Here is a 15288-nt window from a genome sequence, read left to right on the forward strand (position 1 = left end):
CATCTACAAACTATGCTTTAAATAATGTAAATAATGTGAGCAACCTGAAATTTATTTAGAAAAATAACAATATTCTGCCTCAGTTTATCATTTACACATATATATTATAATGTACAGATCACAGTGGATCTACAAATACACAAAATATTTAATAACAAGCAGAATATTGGTACAATTGATCTTGTTTTTCTTAAATTTTAATCCGTTCATGATGCATCCGTTATTTCGATTATTCACATCTTATTGTGAAAAGATAGTTTATAAATGTAAACATTTTCATGATGAAATTTTCCTTTTTTCACATTAAACCAAAGAAAATGTATAGTTGTCATTATTTATAGGTTGTTATGATAGTATTTACTTGAGATCATATTCTTCTATACGTAAACCCTGAACACCCTGACACCCCTGCTTCAGATCATCCACATATGTGATAAGTTTTGATTAATTTATTACAGGTTAAATAAACAAACAAACAAATAAACATTTTCCTCAAATTTTACTTTACTTTTACTTTTTTCTACTAAAGAATATTCAAGTTTTTTCTCATAAATCTCCCATTTTCTCCCATTAATTGACTCCTTAACCCCCTAAGACTGTGGAAATGTCAGCAGAATACCAGCTTTTTTTGTTTTTTATTAAATAAGTGCCTTTATAGGAAACATCATGATGCAACAGGTTTTTCAGATGTAGTTTTTAAAATTTTTATGGAATGTCCTTTGTGGTGGACAGTTTTCTTTTCTTTTTTTCTCTTTTTTTGTATAAAGTTGTGAAACTCTTGTCCACAGATGTGGACAGAAAACCCATAGCTGGGTCTGAGGAGGTTCAATGTCCAAGAATAACTAGGCTTTTTTTGTTCTGTAAATTTGCGACACCTTCCTCCGATGGCCCTAATACTCCATCGTAGATTTATTCAGCACATTTGGTGATAATTAAAGGGAACACTGTTTTACAAGGTGTGAGAAAAACATGTTGCAAAAAGTCTTGAAAGGGCATTGAAATGTAGAATGAAAACTGACGAGATGAAGAAGGACAGATGTGTAAATATTGTGTCGAACGATGAAGACCTGAGGATGTGATGAAGAGAAGTTTGTGGAGAGAGAAAAGCAGGAAAAGGCTAAAAAAGGAGACGTTATATATATATATACAGTATATATACATATGTACACTATATGGACAAAAGTATGTGGACATGTTGAATTCAGGTGTAACAGGGTCTGGGATACAAAACAATAACGATAAATGTAATATTGGGATATGTATTAAACTCTAAGGAAATATGTTTATAAATGATATGGACAAAAGTATTGGGACACATCATGTCTACAGCTGTAGGATGTCCTGTTCATGAGGATTTGAGATAAAAACATCAATATTTCCGAAAGTTTAATGAGAGATGTGATGAAAGTAGATGGTTAGTTGTGGTAGAAAATTATTATTTACAGTCAGAGCAGGAAAAATATTTTAGAAATTTAGAGGAAGAACATTTAAAATCATTCATGGATTTAAAAAAAAAAAAAAGATAAAGAAAAACTGATAAAGAAATTCAGTCAAAACCATCTCTGAGGCATTTTGGAAGCAAAGATAATTTAAACTAAACTAACTAATGTGATGATATCTATCCCATAATATAAAACTATATTCTGTCATTAGTCGTTATTGTTTTGTGTCCCAGACTCCTGTTAGAAAAGAAACACCTGAATTCAATGTGTCCACATACTTTTGTCCACATAATGTAAAAGTTCATCAGGTTTAAGGACGATTCAGAAGCAAATAACAGACACATTACAGTCGATAACAGCAGTGATTGATCTGTTTTTGATGAGTAAAGTGTCTTTATAATGTTTGATTTCCACTTATGAACAACAGGTTTAACCCATAAAGACCCAGTGTTACTTTTGTGTCAGTTCCCAAATTAATTTCTCTCTATTTAACCTTTCTTAAGTGATTTATCCCCACTTATTATAATATTATCCTCTGTATTTTGCATTTTAAAGTAAAAAACAGGTATTTATCGATACTCAATTTACTAATCAGTTAGAATTTCATTAAAGCTCAAACTGAAGTTGATGGTTATTATATAAAAAACAGAAAAAGTGTCTTTTTCAGCAAAATGTCTCATTATTTGATCATAAACCCAGTGTGTCCATCCACTGTGAAAACTGAATTTCTCTTTACTTTTAACCTTTCCTAAGTGAATTATCAGCATTTATTATAATATAACCCTCTGTATTTAGCATATTTTAGATATTTACAGATATATAACTAACTGATCAGGTAAAATATCAGAGTATATTCAAAACTGATTATATCAGAACAGAGAAAACGGAATTAAAAGTGATTTTTTTCTGTAAAATATCATAAAATTAACATAAAACAAGTGTCTACAACTACTGTCATTCGTGTCATTTATCAAACTACATGAAAAAATGACTTTTTAGCCCAATAAATGAAAGGGTTATTACAATATGACACAGAAAATGGAATAAAGAGTGAGTTTAACAAAAGAAAAAAAAAAATCATTAACTGAACATAAACCAGTGTGTCCATCCACTGTCATTGATCCAACTCCATGGGTTTCACTGGTGAATCAATGTTGTAGAAGATGACAGTGTTTCCATGGTAACTACAGAGCTTCTGAACATCCAAATGGGTCATATCTGATGACCATGAAAAAATGAAGAACTGTATTTTACACCAATTATTTACATGTATTGATAGAATTAGTGGATCACCAGGTATTGAACAGTTTCGATCAGTAGATGTGGATGTTTGGGTCTTCGTGGGTTAATAATGTTTCATACAGATGTTGGCTGATAAGTGTTAACATTAAGGAAAAAACTGCAGGATGAGATGAGGCGTGAAATGTGCAAATGTCACTTGTATTTTTCCAGTTTGGATCGAAATCATGCATCGAATATCTGGTCGTGTATGTGGTTGTATTTGTGTGTTTTCAGTAACGAGTGTGTTTTTGTCTTTTTGTAGTCACACTCTGCTGCGGTGTGTGTGTGCTTGTGTTTGCTGTAGTTTTGTAGTTTTTTGTTTTTTTTTTCCACAGCTGTCATGAAGAAGGGCCGGTTTTAAACTAGCCGTGATTTCTGATCTGTTGATATGAAACAAGAGCGGTCTGTTTAGCTGTGATTCTTCTCCTCGGAGACATGAGGCCGAATAAAAATAGACATGACTCACCTCAGCTGTCATTCGGTTTCTTCCTGTGTCACCGACGTCACCACCCACTCCCACACCGACCCTCGAACCCCCCCACCCCACCCACCCCCCTTCATCCACCTTCCACTTTCTCCACCTGTGCTTTCACTTCTTTTCAGCTGCTTCTTGATTCTCATAAGTAATATTATTAGGATCAGACCAAAAGTACAGATGTTAAACTCTGTCCTAGTTTTTATTTGTTATTATTATTATTATTATTATTATTATTATTATTATTATTATTATTAATAATAATGATAATAATAATAATAATAATAATAATAATAATCGGGCCGGACCAGTAAAATAATAACATAACCCATAAACAAGTGGCTCCAGGCACAAGTGGTTTTGGCATCAATCTGCTCTTTCATCCACATTTAATATTTGTTAAATATAAAATTATACATATGCCAAGTCTGAAGTAAATTGAAACAAAATTTATGTTTTTATAAATATTTGAATTTACGTCCATTATAAGTGAATTGGAAAAGAAAAAAAAATTCAAAATTTGACAAAAAATTACAAAAACAAGCTATTATTTAGATATTTTGCAGAATGATGTCTAAAATGAATCTCTATATCTCTGCAACATTTTAAGTAAATCGAGTTAAAGTTGAAGTTTTAATAGTAATTTCAAACTTTGCCCATTGTAAGTAAATGGGGAAAAATTGTTTAAAAATTCATAAAAATTTTTAACTTTGACCTTCTTTTCCCAAAATTTAATCACATCTATTCTGGGTCACTGGCAATCTATAAACCCAGTCTGGTATGAAGTCAACCAATAGTTTTGCTGCTAGAGTCTTAATAAACAAACAAAGAAACAAACAAACTGAACCAAAAACAAGTGGTTCCAGGCACAACAAGCCCCGCCCCTCACACATATTGTAGCTTATTTTGGCATCGATCCAGCTGATGTCATCATGTCTATGTGTGCGCTGATGTCAGCGTATCAGATGCCTCTATATATGTACCAAGTTTGAAGGAAATTGAAACAAAATTGATGTTTTTATAGACATTTGAAATTTGGCCCACTATAAGTAAATGGGAGGAAAAACAAAAGAATTTAAAAATTCATAAAAAACTGGAAGTTTGACCTACTTTTCCCAAAATGTAATCATGTCTATTCTGGGTCTATAAACCCAATTAGGTATGAATTTAAGTAATAGTTTTGCTGGTAGACTGTTAACAAACAAGCAAACAAACAAACAAACAAACTGAATACCCCTTGCCACCCCTTTGGGGGGCGGGGTAATAAATAAAAATGAATAATATTTAAAATCTAAAAAAAATATATTATTATTATTACTAAAAATAATGATAAAATAAATTATAATAATAACATATTATTAAAAATAATAATATGACGTGATAATAATAAATAGATAAACATATGAAACCAGAGATGTGATCATTTTAATTTGATTTAGTACAAAAATATTCAATTCCACCTTTAAATGTTCATATTTTCAGCTTATGTTTCACCTTTTCTAGTTACATTTACAGTTCATTGAACATGTTTGTGGTTTTTATTGTTATAAATAATAGCTGTTATCTAAACTATCTTCACTGAATTATGTTAGCAACACTCAAAAGTCAATGCAAATGGTTACCTTTATTTGAGAGGAAAGTATAATATATTAGTTGAAATTAGTTAAATGAAAAACACAACTTAAAATAGCCTAAACGTCTTAGTTAAAATTAAGTCAGCTCAGTTTAATTAAATTGTGAGAGGTTAAAATAAATCATGTAGATTGTATTCAACTAATGGAGTTGGTCTGACAAGAAAAGGCTCATGAAATTAACTCAGTTATCATCATGGATATTTTTACCTCAGTTTTATTCAGTTTAACAGGTATAATTTTTTCCCCCTCTTTCAAATTTTATTTGTTTTTGATAAATTTTGTAAAACCAGAAATGTGATCGTTTGTATTTGATTTAGTACAAAAATATTTAATTCCACCTGTAAATGTTCATATTTGCAGCTTATGTTTTACTTTTTAAAGTTACAGTTACATTTCATTGAGCATGTTTATTCTATTCTATTATTTTTCTATAAATAGTATATTTTTAAAATTCAAATTTGATTATTGTGATGATTACTTTTTCTGATTTTGTGTATTTTTGGCCCAATATGTTAATAAAGTAGATTAAAGTGACAAAGAAAAGTAGCTTAATGATCATATAGATGAAACAGATACCAAACATGGCTGTGGTGAACAGTTTTATGGGGTATATAAAGGCAAAATCTGAAGTATTCAGATCCAGAAACAGGCTCAGATCCATAAAGATGAACAAGTAAGAAAGCTGTTCTATGATCTTCCACCACATGGGGGCGGTGTAGGCTGGGACATGCTGGTATACTGCACCACTGCAGTTGGACTCAGCACAGATTTGATGTTTAATTTATCTGCAACACATACAGTTCTGGTCCAACATTCTGTTTGGGGGTTTATTTAAGTTCTAATGTCTACATATGTATTTGTCTGTGTATTTAGATCCAATCTGGAAATAAATGAAACATAAACAGCAGGAAAAACTAAAAGAAAAGAGGAAAAGAGGCTCCTTTAAACCAAAGTGGTCGTATTTAAAGTGACCTCTGTCTTTAACCCTTAAGTTTTGATTTACTGGATTCATTTTTGGATGTTTTATACCAGCAAAAATAAGCAAAATGATGCACAAATTAAAGTAAATAATTATCATGAAGCAAAAATGAACAGAAAAATACCAACAAAATGAGCAACATAATCATCAAAATTAACAAAAATGACAACAACAAAAAAAAAAAGAAAAATGAACTAAATAACCACCCAAATGAAAAGAAATCAATAATTACCCAAAAAAATCAATAACGTGAACAAAATAATCATGAACACGGACAAAAATGAACAAAATACTTAACAAATTCAACAAAAATGAATAAAATCACCAGGTTTCATTCAACACACGTCAGATGTTTCTGTTTGTTTGTGCTGCTTCATGTCATGGGGTCAAAGGTCACAATAAACAGTGACTTTAACCTTTATAACACATTTAGTTCAGGGTTGTTGTTTGGGTTTTTTTTGTGTCTTTTAAGGCTGTGCACATATGTACAGTATTTTAATCTGCAGTATACAGTTAGCTCTTTGTATATATTAGCAGCATTTTAATAGTATGTTGTGTATTTAATATTTTATCTCGTTTTCTTTTTTTGCCAAAATGTTTCAGTATTTTGTGTGAAAATTTTTTTTTAACATATATTCGATGCAAAACTGATTTTCATTGTTCCTGTAACAGTGACAACAAAGATTCTATTCGATTCTATTCTAGTCTAGTCTAGTCTAGTCTATTCTGTTCTCTTATTTTTTTTCTTTTCTGTTCTCTTTTATTCTTTTATTTTCTGTTATTTTCTCTTCTTTTCTGTTCTATTCTCTTTTATTCTTTTTTTCTTCTCTTCTATTTTTTCCTATTCTATTCTATTCTATTCTATTTTTATATTCTTTTATATTTTTCTTTTCTGTTCTATTCTCTTTTCTTCTCTTTTCTTCTCTTTTCTTCTGTTCTGTTCTATTCTTTTATATTCTATTATTTTCTCTTCTCTTCTATTTTTTCCTATTCTATTCTATTTTTATATTCTTTTATATTTTTCTTTTCTGTTCTATTCGCTTTTCTTCTCTTCTGTTCTGTTCTGTTCTCTTCTATTCTTTTATATTCTATTATTTTCTCTTCTATTCTCTTCTCTTCTATTTCTTCCTATTCTATTCTATTCTATTCTATTTTCTGTTCTTTTCTCTTCTTTTCTCTTCTTTTCTCTTCTCTTCTCTTCTCTTCTCTTTTCTTCTTCTCTTTCTTTTCTCTTCTCTTCTTTTCTCTTCTCTTCTCTTCTCTTCTCTTTTCTTCTTCTCTTTCTTTTCTCTTCTCTTCTCTTCTATTCTTCCTATTCTATTCTATTCTATTCTATTCTATTCTATTCTATTCTATTCTATTCTATTCTATTCTATTCTATTTTCTGTTCTTTTCTCTTCTTTTCTCTTCTCTTCTCTTTTCTTCTTCTCTTTTCTTTTCTCTTCTTTTCTTTTCTCTTCTTTTTTCTTCTCTTCTTTTTTCTTCTCTTCTTTTTTCTTCTCTTCTCTTCTCTTCTCTTCTCTTCTCTTCTCTTCTCTTCTCTTCTCTTCTCTTCTCTTCTCTTCTCTTCTCTGAAGTGCCCTCCAGGCTGGACACTAGTATAAAAGTGTAAATAAATGCAGTGTTTGTCTGTTTGTCAGCTGATGCCCTGGTGTGTTCACTGTCCTCTTCAGAGTCGGTTCATTCTCAGCTGAACTGTCCTTGTCGTCTCCATGTTTGCCTGGTTTACATCTTCCACCTGATGGCCTTGAAGCTGTGAAACCCAAGCACGGCCACAGAACGGGATCTGACCTCTGACCCCTGACTCGGATCAGGTGACAGACAGCGCTAACTTTAGCTGCTAACTTTAGCTGCGTTCAGGCGCACTGGTAAGTTTAGCCGCTGTATTGGTGTACAACAGAAATTGTGAGCGCGTCCCCTCCAGTGGAACATGTTCATTTTTGTAGAAGTAGGTCACTAGACTTCAGGAAACAAAATAAATAAATAAATAAAAATAAGCCGCTACTGCACTTTGGATAATGACTAAAATGGATGTTTTTACTTTTGGTCATGTCACCAAATTAGCCGTAAAATCCTTCCTGTTTCTGCATCTCTTCTTCATACTCGGCCCATTTCACCTATTTATAGAGATGTTAATCTGCAGTAGTTTGACCCAGCACTAAACTCTTAATTCTACTGACGTTTTTAACAGTGAGATTCAGAATTTAACTCATTTTAGTTCAGGTTCCACATTCAAAACAGGCCGGACCAATAAAATAATAACATAATAACCTATAAATAAAGACAACTACAAACTTTTCCCTATGTTTCAGAGTGAAAAAAGTAACATTACATGATGAAAATGCACCTAGCATTAGCATTAGCATTAGCAGGGACTTGTACTTTAGCCCAAAGGTGCGAAATGAAAAAATTACACTGAAGATATTAATGATCATTTTAGTTCAGGTTCCACATTCAAAACAGGCCGGACCAATAAAATAATAACTCAATAACCTATAAATAAAGACAACTACAAACTTCTCTCTATGTTTTAGAGTGAAAAAAGTAACTTTACATGATGAAAATGTAGCATTAGCATTAGCAAACATTAGCAGAAAGTTTTACTTTAGCCCACAGGTGTTAAACATGCGGCTCCTGGGCCAAAACCAGCCGCCAAAGAGTTCAATCTGGTGTGTGGGATGAATTTTTGAAATGCAAAAATTACACTGAAGATATTAATGATAATTTTAGTTCAAGTTCCAGATTCATAACAGGCTGGACCAGTAAAATAATAACACAATAACCTATAAATACAGACAGCTACAAAATTTCCCTATGTTTTAGAGTGAAAATAGTAACATTACACAATGAAAATGTATCTAGCATTAGCATTAGCATTAGCAGACATTAGCAGGAACTTTTACTTTAGCCCACAGGTGTTAAACATGAGGCTCATGGGCCAAAACCAGCTGCCAAATGGCCCAATCAGGCCCATGGGATGAATTGTTGAAATACAAAAATTATACAGAAGATATTAACAATGATTTTAGTTCAGGTTCCACATTCAAAACAGGTCAGACCAGTAAAATAATAACACAATAACCTATAAATATTGTAAAGTCCAAACTTTTCTCTATGTCTTAAAGTGAAAAAAGTAATATTACATGATGAAAATGCACCTAGCATTAGCATTAACATTAGCAAACATTAGCAGGAACATTAACTTTAGCCCACAGGTGTCAAACATACGGCTAACAATCATTTTAGTTCAAGTTCCACATTCAAAACAGGCTGGACCAGTAAATAAAAACATAATAACCTATAAATAATGACAACTCCAAACTATTCTCTATGTTTTAACATTACATGATGAAAATGCACGTAGCATTAGCATTAGCATTATCACATAGCAAACATTAGCAGGAACTACTACTTTAGCCCACAGGTGTTATAACACTCATTTTAGTTCAGGTTCCACATTCAGACCAAAATGATCTCAAATGGGTCAGACCAGTAAAATACTATCATAATAACCTATAAATACTGATAACTACATATTTTTACTCCACCCCCTAAGGGGAGGTAAGGGGTTTGTTTGTTTGTTTATTTATTAACACTTAAGCAGCGAAACTATTGATTGAATTCATACCTAACTGGGTTTATAGATTGCCAGTGACCCAGACTAGATGTGAAAACATTTTGGGAAAAGTAGGTCAAAGTCCAAATTTTTTATGAATTTTTAAAATCTTTTTTCTTTTTTTCATTTATTTATAATGGGCAAAATTTCAAATGTCTATAAAAACATCAACTTTGATTCAATTTATTTCAATCTTGGCACATATATGACATGATGACATCAGCTGGACCGATGTCAATAGGGGTGAGGGGTGGAGTTTGTTATGCCTGGGACCACTTGGGCTCTTTGTTTTAATGTTAAAAAAAAAAAAAAGTTAAATTGTATGAATTATATGAAAATGTTTAGCTTTACAAACTATCTATTGACAAAAATGTGAATAACCTGAAATGTCTAAGGAAAATTAAGTGTAATTGTACCAATATTCTGCCTTTTATTAAATGTTTGGTGCATTTACAGATCCACTGTGATCTGTACGTTATAATGTAGATGTGGAAATGAGAAGCTCAGAAGAAATATTGTTAAAATGTACTTAGTAATTCACCTGTTTTAAAATGATAGTTTGTAAAAATAAATGTTTTCATAATGTAATTTGTTTTTTTTTTTACTCTAAAACATAGAGAAAAGTTTGGAGTTGACATTATATTTATATTATTGTGTTAGTATTTTACTTATTTGAGTTTGTATTGGTTTGTATGTGGAACCTGAACTAAAATAATAATAATATCTTCAGTGTAATTTTTCATTTCACACATTCATCCCATAGGCTGGATTGGACCCTTTGGCGGCTGGTTTTGGTCCGTGGGCCGTATGTTTGACACCTTATACATCCTGCCTCCTGTGTTTGTAGGTCAGCTGAGTGGAGGCAGGTCAAAGGTCAGACTTCAACCCCAGGTCAGAATGTGTATAAATAATAAACTCCCTGACCCACATGTTTACCTACCAGATGTGATGGTCCCAGATGAGTTTACAGCTCTGACACACATCTGTATCCAGGACACGTCTAATTAAAGAGCGCTATAGTACTGGTGTCATTCTCATTTTTCATCACACACTCACACATCGTTGAGCTCATTCATAAAAACCCAAGTGACCCTTCAGCTTTATTCAGCCCATCAAGGGTACAGTCCTGAGCTACTGGGACTAATCTTGGCTTTTTCCATTTTATGCTACTTTATTCTTGCATCCACTGTATTTGTCTGACACTTTTAATCACTTTGAACCCATAAAGACCCATTGCTACTTAAAATTTTTCTCCATGTCTAAATTTTCTTAAGTGATTTATCACCATTTATTATAATATTTGTGGTTAACCCTTAAAAACACACAACATTTATCCTTTCCAAAGTGATTTTTTTTATTAAGAAAATTAAATATAGATATTATAGACTTCCAAATTAACCCATAAAGACCCGAACATCCACCGGTGACCTAAATATTTCACTGATCTAAAATGTTTAATACCTGTTGATCCACTAATCAATATCTGTAAATAATTGGTGTAAATTGCAGTTATTCATCTTTCATGGTCATCAGATATGACCCATTTGGATGTTCAGAAACTCCATAGTTACTGTGGAAACACTGTCATCTTCTACAACAGTGATTCACCAGTAAAACCCATGGAGGTGGATCAATGACAGCAAATGGAGACACTTGTTTTATATTCAGTTATTAATATATTTGCTGAAAAAGTCACTTTTTCTTCAATTTTTGACACAAGTTGAGTTGGATCAATGACAGTGGATGCACACACTGGGTTTATGTTCAGTTAATGAGAGATTTTACTGAAAAAGTCAGTCAGTGTTTCTTCACTTTTCTTTTGTTTTTTTTTAACATAATAAACCTTTAATTTATTCAAATATTTTACCTGATCAGTAAGTTAAATATAGGGAAATACTTAAAAAAAAATGTGTGTGTGTGTGTGTGTGTATATATATATGTATAAACCACTCAGTAAAGGTTAAATGTAGGGAGAAATTAATTTTGTCATTTAGTTCGGATAGATGTTACAGAAAAATGTATCTTTTTTTTTTTCCAGTTTTCTCTTTTTTGGATATAATAATCCTCAACTGTAATCTGAGCTTTAATGAACATCTACATATTCAGTAAATTAAATACAGCAAAATACAGTATTTTCACTTAAAAATGCAAAATACAGAGAATAACATTAGAATAAATGGTGACAAATTACTTAAGACAGAATAAAATAAGAATAAACAGAATAAAAATTGAGAAAGAATTCATTTGGAAACTGCCACAAAAGCAGCACTGGGTCTTCATGGGTTCAGATTCTTTATTTTATCAGTAGATCACACATGTAGACAAGCATCACACACTGAAATTTACCATCAGCATTTAACCCAAAGGGTCAAGGTCAGGGTCAGGTTTATTTCTATAGCACATTTACAACAGCGCAAAGAGCCCAAACTGCTGTACAAGGATACAGGTCAAAATACAAGATGTAATAAAACTAGTAAAAATATATCGATAAACAAGATAGGATATAAAAAAAACTGATCAAACAGATACACAGTAATAGTAAAAACCCATCACTAGGACATGCAGGAACACACCACACACGACGGACCAGGAGCAGTGGGCTTACCTTATCAAGGGAGCAAATGGGCAGTTAAGTGGCTTGCTCAAGGGCACATAAGCCAGCGACTTTCTGCCCGTCCAGGGAATCCAACAAGCAACCCTTCATCAACTCTCCAGCCTTCTAGGCCAAATTATTGTCCACATCAAACCTCATCTAAACATCTTACAGCTAATTATTACAGAACCGAAAAGGCCGATGTTTAATTCCCAAACAGCTGCGAATTTCCATTTAATGTGATTTTTTAAAGGGTTAATATTTATCTAAACCCACTTTTATTAGTCTGTGGTTCATTTATCTGTTTATTTGACCCTAATAGTTCATATCGTTTGAATTTGAACTCTCCAGGCGCTGCAAAACTATCTTTATATTCCTTTTGGCAAAAATCCAGTGGATTTCTACAACCTGTTTGAATTCCTACTTAATTTGTTATGCTTTATAGCTAGTTACGTCACGACATTTGCACATATAAGGTCGAGACTTCAGACGAACATTTCTCCAGTTCGACATAATTGTTTATGAGCAGCAGCGGTTGTAGTCCAGACTGAAAATATGTCCAAACTTGGAGCCCATTACCTCAAATGTTCAGTTGTTGGTTGAACAGGACAGAGCAGCGCAGCCAATAACCTGGAGGGGGCGAGGCCTGAAGTGGCTCATGTGCATTTAAAGGGCCAGCGCTCCAAACCACCTTTCTGGTGTCATTACTCAGAAATAGGGTTGAAGATGGACCTGTGGAGTTGAATTTACCCTTTAACGCATGAATTATGAGAAACTTAGTCAAGATTTTTCTTCCTGAGTCTTTTTTTCCTCTTTAGGTATGAATTTTTTTTAATGGACCTGTTTTTTATTGAGTTACAAAAATCTCCACTATGCTAGACAGCATGCGGTTAATTTTTGAAGCAAAGAAACATTTAAAGGGCAAATATCAGAAAGTGATAAACTACACTACAAAACAAAAAAGTTTAGGATATTTCTTATTTTTTTGTCTTTTTTTTTTTTCTTTGTCATTTTTGCCATTTGTAAATAAAACTATGTCTGGTCATTAAAAAAATGTGTTTCAATTCAATTCACGCACAAAAAAGTAAAAAGCGCTGTGCAAGAATCCCAACTGAAAAAAATAGCCCAAAAATTTTAAATATCCTTAACTTTTTGTTTGTAGTGTATGTGAAAACTATGAAATAAAATTTTTTTTTAATGCAGCTAATCTGATGTTTTCTCACATTTTAACATACTCTAATACTAGTTATTACTCACTTCATGGAGATAACATGCAAAAAAAAAAAAAACTTTTTGTTTGAGAAAACTGTTAATTACAGTTTGATAACAACTAGCAATTGATTAACACTAAAATATATTACTGCAGATCAGGTTTATCAAGAACAGCAAAGTTACAGTAATGGTATGAATATACGTGTATTATGGGATGGTGCATAAGTGTCCACTGCGTCGGCTGATATGCAACTAAAACAACAAAACCCATGAATATACAAGAGAACAGCAGTAAAACAGCTGTCCACTATAGTGACCACTATGCATGAAAGGGTTAATAAAGAATTTAGACCCAAGCAGAGCATTTACAGTTTATGTAGACCACAGGGAAATGTTGGAAAATGAAGAATTCCATTTTTTAAAAAAAGCAAAAAATCACTACTTTAAAGCATATGGATAAGATTAGAAGTTATTGAACATATTCTAAAAAACAGATGTTAGTATCAGTTCTTGAGGGTTTAAATCAGGTCGTTTATTCTTACATTTTGTCTGGCACTGACAGGACAAGCTGAGTATTTTCCATTTCTGGCCTTTTTCCTCCATGATTTCAGCTCCTGCAGCTTTAAGTTAATGATCTTAATATTTTTCCGTCATTGTACAGCAGCCAAATCCTCTTAAATCAGTGTTTAGCTTTTACAACAATGCAGCAAAGACACTGATTTATCGATGATACTTTAAGGTATGGATGTGATGGGTAACCGCTGCCAGACAAAGGCCAGGTTTAAAGATGCTAATCACACCAAAGATTTGTTGCAGCAAGTACAAGAAAATGTAAAAGGAGGCTGTAACGGTGCGACAGAAGAAGCATGTCTGCCCCGAGGCTCATCAAACTGACTGACAGACGAGGAGAGCCATCATTTTGTGTTGCCCTGTGTTCTTTGTTGTGAGTATCAAAAGCCATTGTTGCCATGCAACAAGAGGGATGGCACCGGGCAAGTACCGCGGATGACGAGCCAGAGGGAGTTCATCACAACAATACTGGTGATCAGGGAGCTTTCAGAACCGGCTTCAAAACGGGACTGTGATTCCCAGTTAACATCAAGCAAACATGAGCTGTAAGTTCCATCAGATATGAAGAACGACAGCTGTGGAAAATACAGTCTGCAGGAGAAAACACCACTTAACACTGGAGTGACTGATGGTTTTCTGGTGCCACTGGGCAAATAAGTCATAAAAATGTTATTATATATATTCAACACAGTAGTTGGATGTTCAGAAAAGTGGCTTCAGGTCATATTTAAAAGGTTAAAGGTTAAGCTGATTTATAATCCCTGTAGGAAAATTATGTCTATGCATTAATACACACAGTAATTAGCATTAGCATTAGCATGTAGCACACATTAGCAGTACTTTAGCCCCTTTACAACCGCAGGAATTTTAACTTTGAAAAACCTCAGTACCTGCGTTAATGTATATAGTCTAAGATTCCAGTTGCCATCTCACACTGTTTTATTGTGTTAATTACAATTTTATTTTATGGACATTAAACACCACACCCCTGCTAACTAGGGTGGTGCACCCCAGGGGTAGAGCGGCAGTTTGGCTGTGCTGTCTGCCTGGTGAGTACACACGTGTCGGTTCCGTCATTATTTCACATTTTTAAAAATTTTTTAATGTCATATTTGAATGATTGTTTTGTACCGTTGTGTTTGTGTAATGACTGGCTCCCTGTTGGTTGAGTATGTTTTTGAATGGCAGTGTTCTTTATTGTATGTTCATGGTCTGATTGGCCTGTGGTGTTAGCTAACTTTGATTTTTAAATTTTTTTTATCTTGACAGTGTGAGAACGGACTTCATGTTTTTCGTGAGACTTATATTGTGTTTTCTGCCAGGTATGCATTTTAATTACTTTGTATTTACTTTGTTACTAGAGAAAAAGCGGTAGTTTCGCTGTGCTGTCTGCCTGTGTGAGAGCGGACTTTTTCGGACGGATGTTTTTCGTGAGACTTATATTGTGTTTTCTACCAGAATAAACGAGTACAGCTACTACATCAGC

The sequence above is a fragment of the Sphaeramia orbicularis genome, chromosome 19, assembly GCF_902148855.1.
Source record: "Sphaeramia orbicularis chromosome 19, fSphaOr1.1, whole genome shotgun sequence".
NCBI classification, from domain to species: Eukaryota; Metazoa; Chordata; class Actinopteri; order Kurtiformes; family Apogonidae; genus Sphaeramia; species Sphaeramia orbicularis.